The sequence below is a fragment of the Grampus griseus genome (assembly GCF_964374135.1).
Source record: "Grampus griseus genome assembly, chromosome: 1".
Classification (NCBI taxonomy): domain Eukaryota; kingdom Metazoa; phylum Chordata; class Mammalia; order Artiodactyla; family Delphinidae; genus Grampus; species Grampus griseus.
Window position 1 is genome coordinate 174,101,022 of NC_139017.1, and position 9,173 is coordinate 174,110,194.

Here is a 9,173-nt window from a genome sequence, read left to right on the forward strand (position 1 = left end):
CCACTTGCCGCAACTAGAGAAAGCCCTAGCACAGACACGAAGACCCAACACAGCCAAAAATAAATAAATAAATAAATAAATTTTTTAAAAAAGCTACAGTAATCAAGAGAGTGTAGTATTGACATCAAGGTAGACAAATAAATGAATGGAATAGAATAGAAAGTCCAGAAATTGTCTCACACATACATGATCAATTAATTTTTGACAAAGATGCAGAGGCAACTCAGTGGAGGAAGGACAGCCTTTTCAGCAAATGGTACAAGAACAATTGGATGTTCATATGCTAAAGACACACACACCACAAAACAAAACAAAAATTTTAAAACCCTCTATCTGTACCATATCTGTACCATATGTAAAAATTAACTCAAGATGTATCATAGACCTAATTGTAAAACCTAAAACTATAAAATTTCTAGAAGAAAACCGAGAATAAAATCTTTGTGACCTTGCATTAAGCAGAAATTTCTTAGATACGACACCAAAAGTACAATCTCTAAAAGAAGAATGGATAAATTGGACTTTGTCAAAATTAATAACTTCTGCTCTTTGAAAGACGTTGTTAAGAGAGTGGAAATACAAGCCACAAGATTGGAGAAAATAATTGCAGATCACATGTCTAATAAAGAATTTGTATCCAGATTATATAAATAACTCTCCCAACTCACAAGAAAACAACCCAATTTTTTTTATTGAAGTATAGTTTATTTATAATATTGTGTTATTTTCAGGTGTATAGCAAAGTGATTTAGTTAAATATTTTTCATATTATTTTCCATTATAGGTTATTACAAGATATTGACTATAGTTCCCTATACAGTAAATCCTTGTTGTTTATCTATTTTATATGTAGTAGTGTATATCTGTTAATCCCATACTCCTAATTTATCCCTCCCCCTGAATCATAAGTTTGTTTTCTATGTCTCTGAGTCTGTTTCTGTTTTGTAAATAAGTCCATTTGTATTATTTTTTAGATTCCACATATAATGTTTGTCTTTCTCTGTCTGCCTTACTTCACTTAGTATGATATCCTCTAGATCCATCCATGTTGCTGCAAATGGCAATATTTCATTCTTTTTATGGTTGAGTAATATTCCATTGTGTATATATATATATATAAATCACATATTCTTTATCCATTCATCTGTTTTTTTGTTTGTTTGTTTGTTTTAAGGTTAAAAAACCAAAACTTTTATTTAGAAAGGCTGAAATGATTGTATGCTAATTTGAACAGCTAGGTTGTATAAGAAAGTTCCTGTTTTTTTTTTTTTTTCAGGCTGCACCTCACGGCTTGTGGGATCCTAGTTCCCTGACCAGGGATTGAACCCAGGCCTCAGCTGTGAAAGCACAGAGTCCTAACCACTGGGCCACCAGGGAATTCCCAAGAATGTTCCACTTTTGATGTCTTCCAAGAATTGGATTCCATTATGTGTGCTTTGTTCTTTCTTCAGACCTCTTAACTTCAGGCTGGAGTTGAGCAGAAATATGGCTTACTCCTTTCCCCTGAAATCATTCTCAGGCTCCAGACAAGGGGCTGGACCTTTGGGTGAACGAGCAGGTAAGTGGCAATGGTACCTTTTAACTCGGGAGGCTTTCCAGGAGTGATACAGGAACAAGGAACAAGCTGCTGCAGAATGAGAACATCATGTAATTAGCCAAGTATCTAAAATAGCCAAAACTATTCTCGCTATGAATGGCCAAGAAAAGCCAAGCAAATGCTGTCCACAGACATTTGCTGTATCTTAGACAGTTCCTTATGGAACAAGTTCTCATCCTCTCTCCCAGTTAGCTCCAGCGGGTTCACCATTACAGGCTCTGGGGCTAGAACAGGGGTAAGACAGGATGCTTGCCTTCCTCATTGGCATCCATTCATCTGTTGATGGATACCTAGGTTGCTTCCATGTCTTGGCTAACAAGCAACCCAATTTTTTAAATGATTAAAAGAATCGAACACCAAAGAAGAGATACATACAGTTGGTGAATAAGCACAAAAAGATGCTCCACGTCACAGAACTCTCCTGTTGAGGCTGGTCAGAGACTCAGCTCAGCATCCTTACCCACCATTAATACACCTAGCAGCAGCTTTTATCCCAATCTGTCTTTCTAGAGTCTTCTCTTGCTCTAGGCTCCATTTGCTAGGCAAATGTAAAATAAAGCCAGAATGAGACACCGCCGCGTAACTATTTCTGTGTCTAAAATGATGGCATGTAAAATCAAAGACTCACTATACCAGTATTGGCGAGGACAGGGAAAAACTGGAACCCATGTGCTCTGCTGGTGGGAATGTAAAATTGTACAATCACTTCAGAAAACAGTTTGACAGTATCTTAAAAAGTTAAATATAAATTTACCATATGACCCAGAAATTCCAGTGCTAGGTATCTACCCAAGAGAAATGAAAACACGTCCACACAAAGACTTGTACAAGAATGTTCCTGGCAGCATTATTCATTATAGCCACAAAAAAGGGGAAATAATCCAAATGTCCATCAACTCATAAATGGACAAACTAAATGTGGTATCCATACAACAGAAAATGGCAATAAAAAGAAATGAAGTACTGACACGTGCTACAGCATGGACGAACCTCATCAACGTTAAGGGAAAGAAGCCATACAAAAAAGACCACATACTGATGACTCCAATTATATGAAATGTCCAGAAAAGGCAAATCTATGGAGACAGAAAATAAGATTAGTGGTTCCATGTGTCTGGGTGGGAACAGAGATTTACTGCAAATGGGCAGGAGGGATCATTGTGAGGTAATGAAAATATCCTAAAATTGGATTGTGGTGATGAGGGCTGCAGAACTTTGTAAATTTGCTGAAATGATTGAATTGTACATTTAAAAAGAGTGAATTTAGGGGCTTCCCTGGTGGCGCAGTTGTTGAGAGTCCGCCTGCCGATGCAGGGGACACGGGTTTGTGCCCCGGTCCGGGAAGATCCCACATGCCGCGGAGCGTGAGCCATGGCCGCTGAGCCTGCATGTCTGGAGCCTGTGCTCTGCAACGGGAAAGGCCACAACAGTGAGAGGCCCGCGTACGGCAAAAACAAAACAAAACAAAACACAAACAAAAAGAGTGAATTTTATGATACATATATTGTACCTCAGTAAAGCTGTTTTTTTTTTTAAGTTAAACATACGTGACCCATTTGTTCTACTTCTAAGCATTTATCTAAGGGAAAAAATATAATCTATATGAAGACTTGTATATGAATGTTCATAGCAGCCATATTGTAAATCCAAATGTCCATCAAGGGGGGAATGGATAAACAAATCGTGGTACATCCATCCATACAATGGATACTACTCGGCAATAAAAATGAACAAACTACTTGTCCACACACAATACGGATGCATCTCAAAATAATTATGCTGGGAATTCCCTGGCGGTCCAGCGGTTAGGACTCTGCACTTTTACTGCTGAGGGCGTGGGTTGAATCCATGGTGAGGGAACTAGGATCCCGCAAGCTGCGCGGCCCAAAAAAAAAAAAAGTAAAAAAACAAAGTTTTGCTGAGTGGGAAAAGAGTACACACTGAATCTTCAGTCTATATAAAACTTGAGAAGATGTAAACTCATCTATAGTGACAGAAAGATGAGGGGTTGCTTGGAGATGGGGTGGGCGGGAGGGATGATGATGGGGCACGAGGAAACTTGGGGCATGATGGGTTTGTTCACTGTCCTGATTGTGGTGATGCTTTCATAGGTGCATACATCTGCCCAAACTTATCAAATTGTACACTTTAAACATGGGCAGGGCTTCCCTGGTGGCGCAGTGTTTGAGAGTCCGCCTGCCGATGCAGGGGACGCAGGTTCGTGCCCCGGTCCGGGAAGATCCCACATGCTGCGGAGCGGCTGGGCCCGTAAGCCATGGTCGCTGAGCCTGCGCGTCCGGAGCCTGTGCTCCGCAATGGGAGAGGCTGCTGCAGTGAGAGGCCCGCAAAAAAAAAAAAACAAAAAAAAAACATGGGCAGTTATTGTATGTTAACTATATCTCAATAAAGCTATTAAAAGGTATGAAGCAAGTAAGCAAACAATAAAGAACTTGGCCTAGCTGGGCGCAGTATGTTTGCCCTCACTGGAAATGGACCATTTCCACTCTTATGCCATGATGCCGCCTCAGGGATGAAGGTTAATCCTCCTGGTGGTCAGAGCTGTGAGCTGTACACTTGGTCATCCATTCATGAGGAGGGATGAACAGTCTAAGGAAGAGATGATACACAATCTCCTGGGTGGTGGCAAATGGTGTGACTGGAGGTCAGAGCTCAGGAGAAAGAGATCAGAAGACTAGCGCCAAGAACTGGGGAAAGGGGGAAGATGAACCAATGCTGTCCGGTACATGGGGGCGCACGGGATCACATCTTGGTGTCTCATGTTTCAAATCCACCAGAGGACATCTGCTGCCTGGGAGACGGCCCACGACCAGCTGGAACGGACGATGCAGCTGGTAAATATCAGCCCCCCTCTCTGCTCAGCCACCCCAGTGCAGGTGCGATGGGCCCAGGGACAGAGCAGCCAAGATGACGGGGTGAAGTAGCTGGGCTCCTTTCCTAAAGGCTCGGTCCTGCTGCTGCTGGACCCCTAGTCTGCAGGACCAAAGCTGAGCCCTTGATACGACATCTCCAAGAGACCAGCCAGCCATTGATCTGGTGGCAGATCAATTACATCAGGTCCCCTTTGACCCTAAAGGGAGCGGTTTGTACTTATTGAAATTGATGCTACTCCATGTAAGGGTTCGCCTGACCTGCCTTCAGGGCTATTGCCCGCACCACCACCTGAGGGCTTAAGGCTGCCTGATGTAGTGACGTGGTATGCCACACCACATTGTCTCACACCAAGGGACCCATTTTTTTGCAGAACAGGTGGGACAATGGGCATCTGACTAAAGGATCCACTGATCTTACCAGGGACCCCAACACCCGAGTGGCATGTCCTGCTAAAGACATAGCTCAGGGACCATACGCTACAGCTGTGTTCTCCAGGAAGTTGACATATGCAGCTGTGTCCCCTGAGGCTAGATTACATGGGGAAGGGAAGCAGAGGGTGGACCCTCTCCCTACTGCTCGCAGTGAAGCACTTGTGGAACTTGCGTTTCCTATCCCTGCAAACATTGGCTCTGCCCCGTTGGAAGTGCCAGTGCCCGGGGCTAGGAAACTTCTGCCAGGGGACACGATAGGGTCCCACAGTCCCAATGAACTTGAAGACGTGACCATCACCTGGTCTTCGGGCCTCTCTGCTGGTGGACCAGCAGGCAAAGAGAATTACTGTACTGCTGGGGCTAATAGATTCCCATCCCCATGAGGAGTCAGGACAGCGTGTACAAAATGAGGCAGAGGTTTTTCCAGAACCTCCTCTGGTGTCTCTCGGTGTCTCCACACCCACTGAAAATAGTAAGTGGCAATTGCGGCAATCACAAACAGCCAAGGGCTCAGATCCCTCGGGGATGAAGATCTGGGTGACCCCACCAGGAAATAATCAGACTAGCTGCAGCTTTGGCCATGGAATGGGGGTGGACGAGGGACCGACCGTATCACCTCGAAGGGGACTCGGTTTAATGGGACTTAGACCTCCCCTCTCGGGGAAGAAGGGCGGGGAGGCAAGAGCAGATCTGAGTGATCGGACGGGTGAACGCTTCAGACCCTCTTGGCCTTACCCGCCTTTTGTTCCGGCTCTGCCTCGGCTGAGTGGTCTGATGCAAACGCAACTCGCCTGGCCACACCCCCTGCCTGAGTCCTGGCCCTCTCACCTCCACCACCCCCCGCGGGCCCCACTTGGTGCTCAAGCATTTCAATATGCAACCCAGAAATGCACAGAGTCAATGTCCCATGGGGCAAATCTTCACCAGCTGGAAGAGGGAGACGGTGAATAAATTCTGCCCCCTTCCTCTCCACCAGGAAGGGGCGCCGAGACTCATTCCATGCCTCCTCAGGGTCACATTTGGTGGCGGCCAACTCCACCACGCACACCCCTGCTGGCTCTCCCTCCTTCTGACCGCCCCCCCCCCGCCCTCACTGCGTTTCTCTGGGGTCGTTCTGCTGATTAAAACGAGGGCGCACAAGCCTTCTGCTTTAGGCTCTGCATTCCAGGAACCCTAAGCTGTGATTGCCACTGTCACATGCTGACTCCCCAGTGTGCGTCTCTGCACCAGACATCACCTGAACTCCAGGTTCACATATCCAACTATGGAAGAGGGACCCTAAGTTCAACACGTCCAAAACAAAACTCCCGATCTTCTCTCCCACACCTGCTCCACCAGGAAGCTTCCCCATCCTGCCACCGACCCAGGACAAAACCCGAGTCAGCCGTGACTCATCCAGTCCATCAGCACATTGCATTGTTTCTGTCTTCAAAAGGTCTCCAGAACTGACCACTTTTCACAGCCTCCATCAGAACTGCCTGGTGCAAGGCACCATCCTCTCCTCCCTGGAATATTGCACTTGCCTCCTGACTGGTCCCCCCTGCTTCCATCCTTACTCTCTTGTCTACTCTCCCTATAGCAGGACCCGGGACCGCTCGAGCATAAGTAAGTCAGCTCACGTCACTCCTTGGCTCGGAACTCTCCATGGCATCTACCTCGCTCACGGTGAAGCCAAGGTCCTCACAGTGGCCGGCAAGACCCCAGTCTCCCCTGGTTCCTTTCGCAACTGAAGTCCAACTGCTCTCCACCTCCCTTGCTCTGCTCCAGCCATGCTAGTCTCATTTTGTTCCTTGAAGATACTGGCATGCTCGTACCTCAGGGCCTTTACACATGCGGCTCTGCCTGGAATGCCCCGCCCCAGATGTCCACAGGGCTTCATTCCCTACCGAATTCATTCGGCTCTTTCTTCAAACATCATCTTCTCAGCCAGGCCTACCCCAGCCACACTCTTGTTACCCGCTCCCTGACCTTCCCTGCCCCATTTTCCCCCATAGCCCTTATCTTCTGACATACTCTTTAACTCAGTGGTTTTGCCTGCTGTCTGCCTTCCCCCACAAGTATGTAAGCGCCATAAAGGCAGGGATTTTTTTCCACCTTATTCACTGCTGCGTCTCCAATGCCCAGAACCATGCTCGGCATACAGGAGGCACTCAAATATTTTGATGAATAAACTTCATCGTTTGTACAAAGGGGAAAATCGATCACTAGGTCTTTGAGAGGATTGGCAGTCACGCGTATGCATGTCTGACACAAGCCAAGCCCTCTATAGAAGTTGCCTGTTCTAATCTCTGAGTCTGGCTCAGAGACAGAAAACCCTGGCCTGGAGGTCAGAGTGAACCTAGCTGACATCTGTGAGCAGGACCCAGCGCTTGGAACAGGGAGGTACATTCCCGGCTACATATTCCGTGATTAAATTGCGACACTGTTACCGAAGGGCCCCAAATCTCAGGCTCTTGATTCCCCAGAACTCTCAGTGGGCAGGTGAGGTAGTCTGAGGAGCCACAGGAATGAGTCTGGCCTTGACTGGGAATAAAGAACTAGGAGGTGTTGAGTGAGGCAAAGAGGGTAGAACACCGTTTTTCAAACGACTGGTCACGACCCAGGAGTGGCTGGTGAGCAATTTAGTGGGTTGCAAACAGCAGCTTCTTCATGAGAAAATACCTGTGTATTGCAGAAAAGGGGTAATGATTGACTTTTTTTTGGTTTCACTCGCACATATATGTGTGTACTCAATCGTGATGCATTTCTAATAATGGGTCAGGGTAAAAAAATGTTCAAAAGCATTGGGCTTTGGGGAATTTGGACTTGGGCTCCAATCCAGCCTCCATCACCCTCCAGCTGCTGATGTCTGAACTAGTCCCAACCTCTCTGAGCCTCAGTTTCCACAGTGGAGTGGAAAATGTTAATTACTAAACATACAACACACTTGAAAGCCCCTAGGCGCCATGCCTACCTATCGGAAGTTTCCAGTAGCATTTGTTACTTCTGTCCCCCGGCGCTAGAGGGTTGATAAATGGTGCGACTGTGTTATCAGGGCAGGATCTGTTAATTCAGCAAGTATTTACTGAGTTCTGATTCTGTGCCAGGCACTGGTCTAGACCCTGGGCGCTTTACCAATGAACGAAACATGTAAAACTCTCATGTTTTGCTTATGTTCTTAGAGCTTATGCTCTAGCAGGTGCAGACACAGACAATATTGCTCAGATGACTAGGTAGGAGGGTACTCAGAAGGGTACTCAGAAGTGCCAGGGGTGAGGCGAGAGAGGGATCTTAACAGGGAAGGGTGTGCATGGACCTCAATGAGGTGACGTCTCAGCAGACCTGGAGGTAAAGGAGTTAGTCAGCTGTGGTGCATTCTGGACCACGGGCAGAGGGTCAGCCAGGCAAAGGCTGTACGGTAGACTGTGGGCAGCAGTTTCAAGGGAGAGCAAGGACCAGTGTGGCCGAAACAGAGGGAGCCGAAGAGGGAGGGGCAATCAGGGGCAGTGGATCCTGAAAGGCCACCACAAGGACTTGGGCCTCGACTCTGGGTGGGACAGGGAGCCAGAGCTGTATTTTGAGCAAAGGAGTAATACGAGCTGGGTTCTACTTCCAGCCTACGTCAAGGTCACCCTGGCTGCTGCTTTGAAACAAGTGTGAGAGGGCCAGGGTGGGAGGAGGGGCTGAGTTAGAGGTAGTAACACGGGTCAGAGCCGTGACTGTGAATGGAGTGGATGAAATGGTCAGGGGCGAGGTGTATTTTTAAGACAGAAACTGACAGGTTGGATGCAGCACGTGTGACAGGGGAGTCCAGATCACGCCCCAAGTCTGTGACCTGGGAATCTGGAGGGACGAGGATGCCATCCGCTGAGGTGTGGAGGCCTCTGAAATGGATAAGCAGCGCAGGCAGTGGGCAGTGCAGAGCCCAGGGGACAGGTGTGCAGGGTCAGCGAAACTGACTAGTCACGCCCAAGCCACTGCTGAGGGCCCTTTAAAAAAAAAAAAAAGAAAGAAAAGGTCACAACCAATTTCTCAGAAGACAAACTAGGGTGAACCAGTCTGAGTCATTACTTTTTAAGTGAAAAATGAATGGTTTAGAGTTATGGCGAAATCTGTAAAGAAATCACTCTAGATTTCCTGGTTCTCAAAGATCAGTTACGCCTTTTGCTCCTCTGAGAGTATCAGATTCCTTCCAAGAGTCAGGAGGAACCCACAGGCAGATTACAGTGGGAACTTCCCCTAAACGAAGTTAAGGTCATTTCAAAATACAGCTT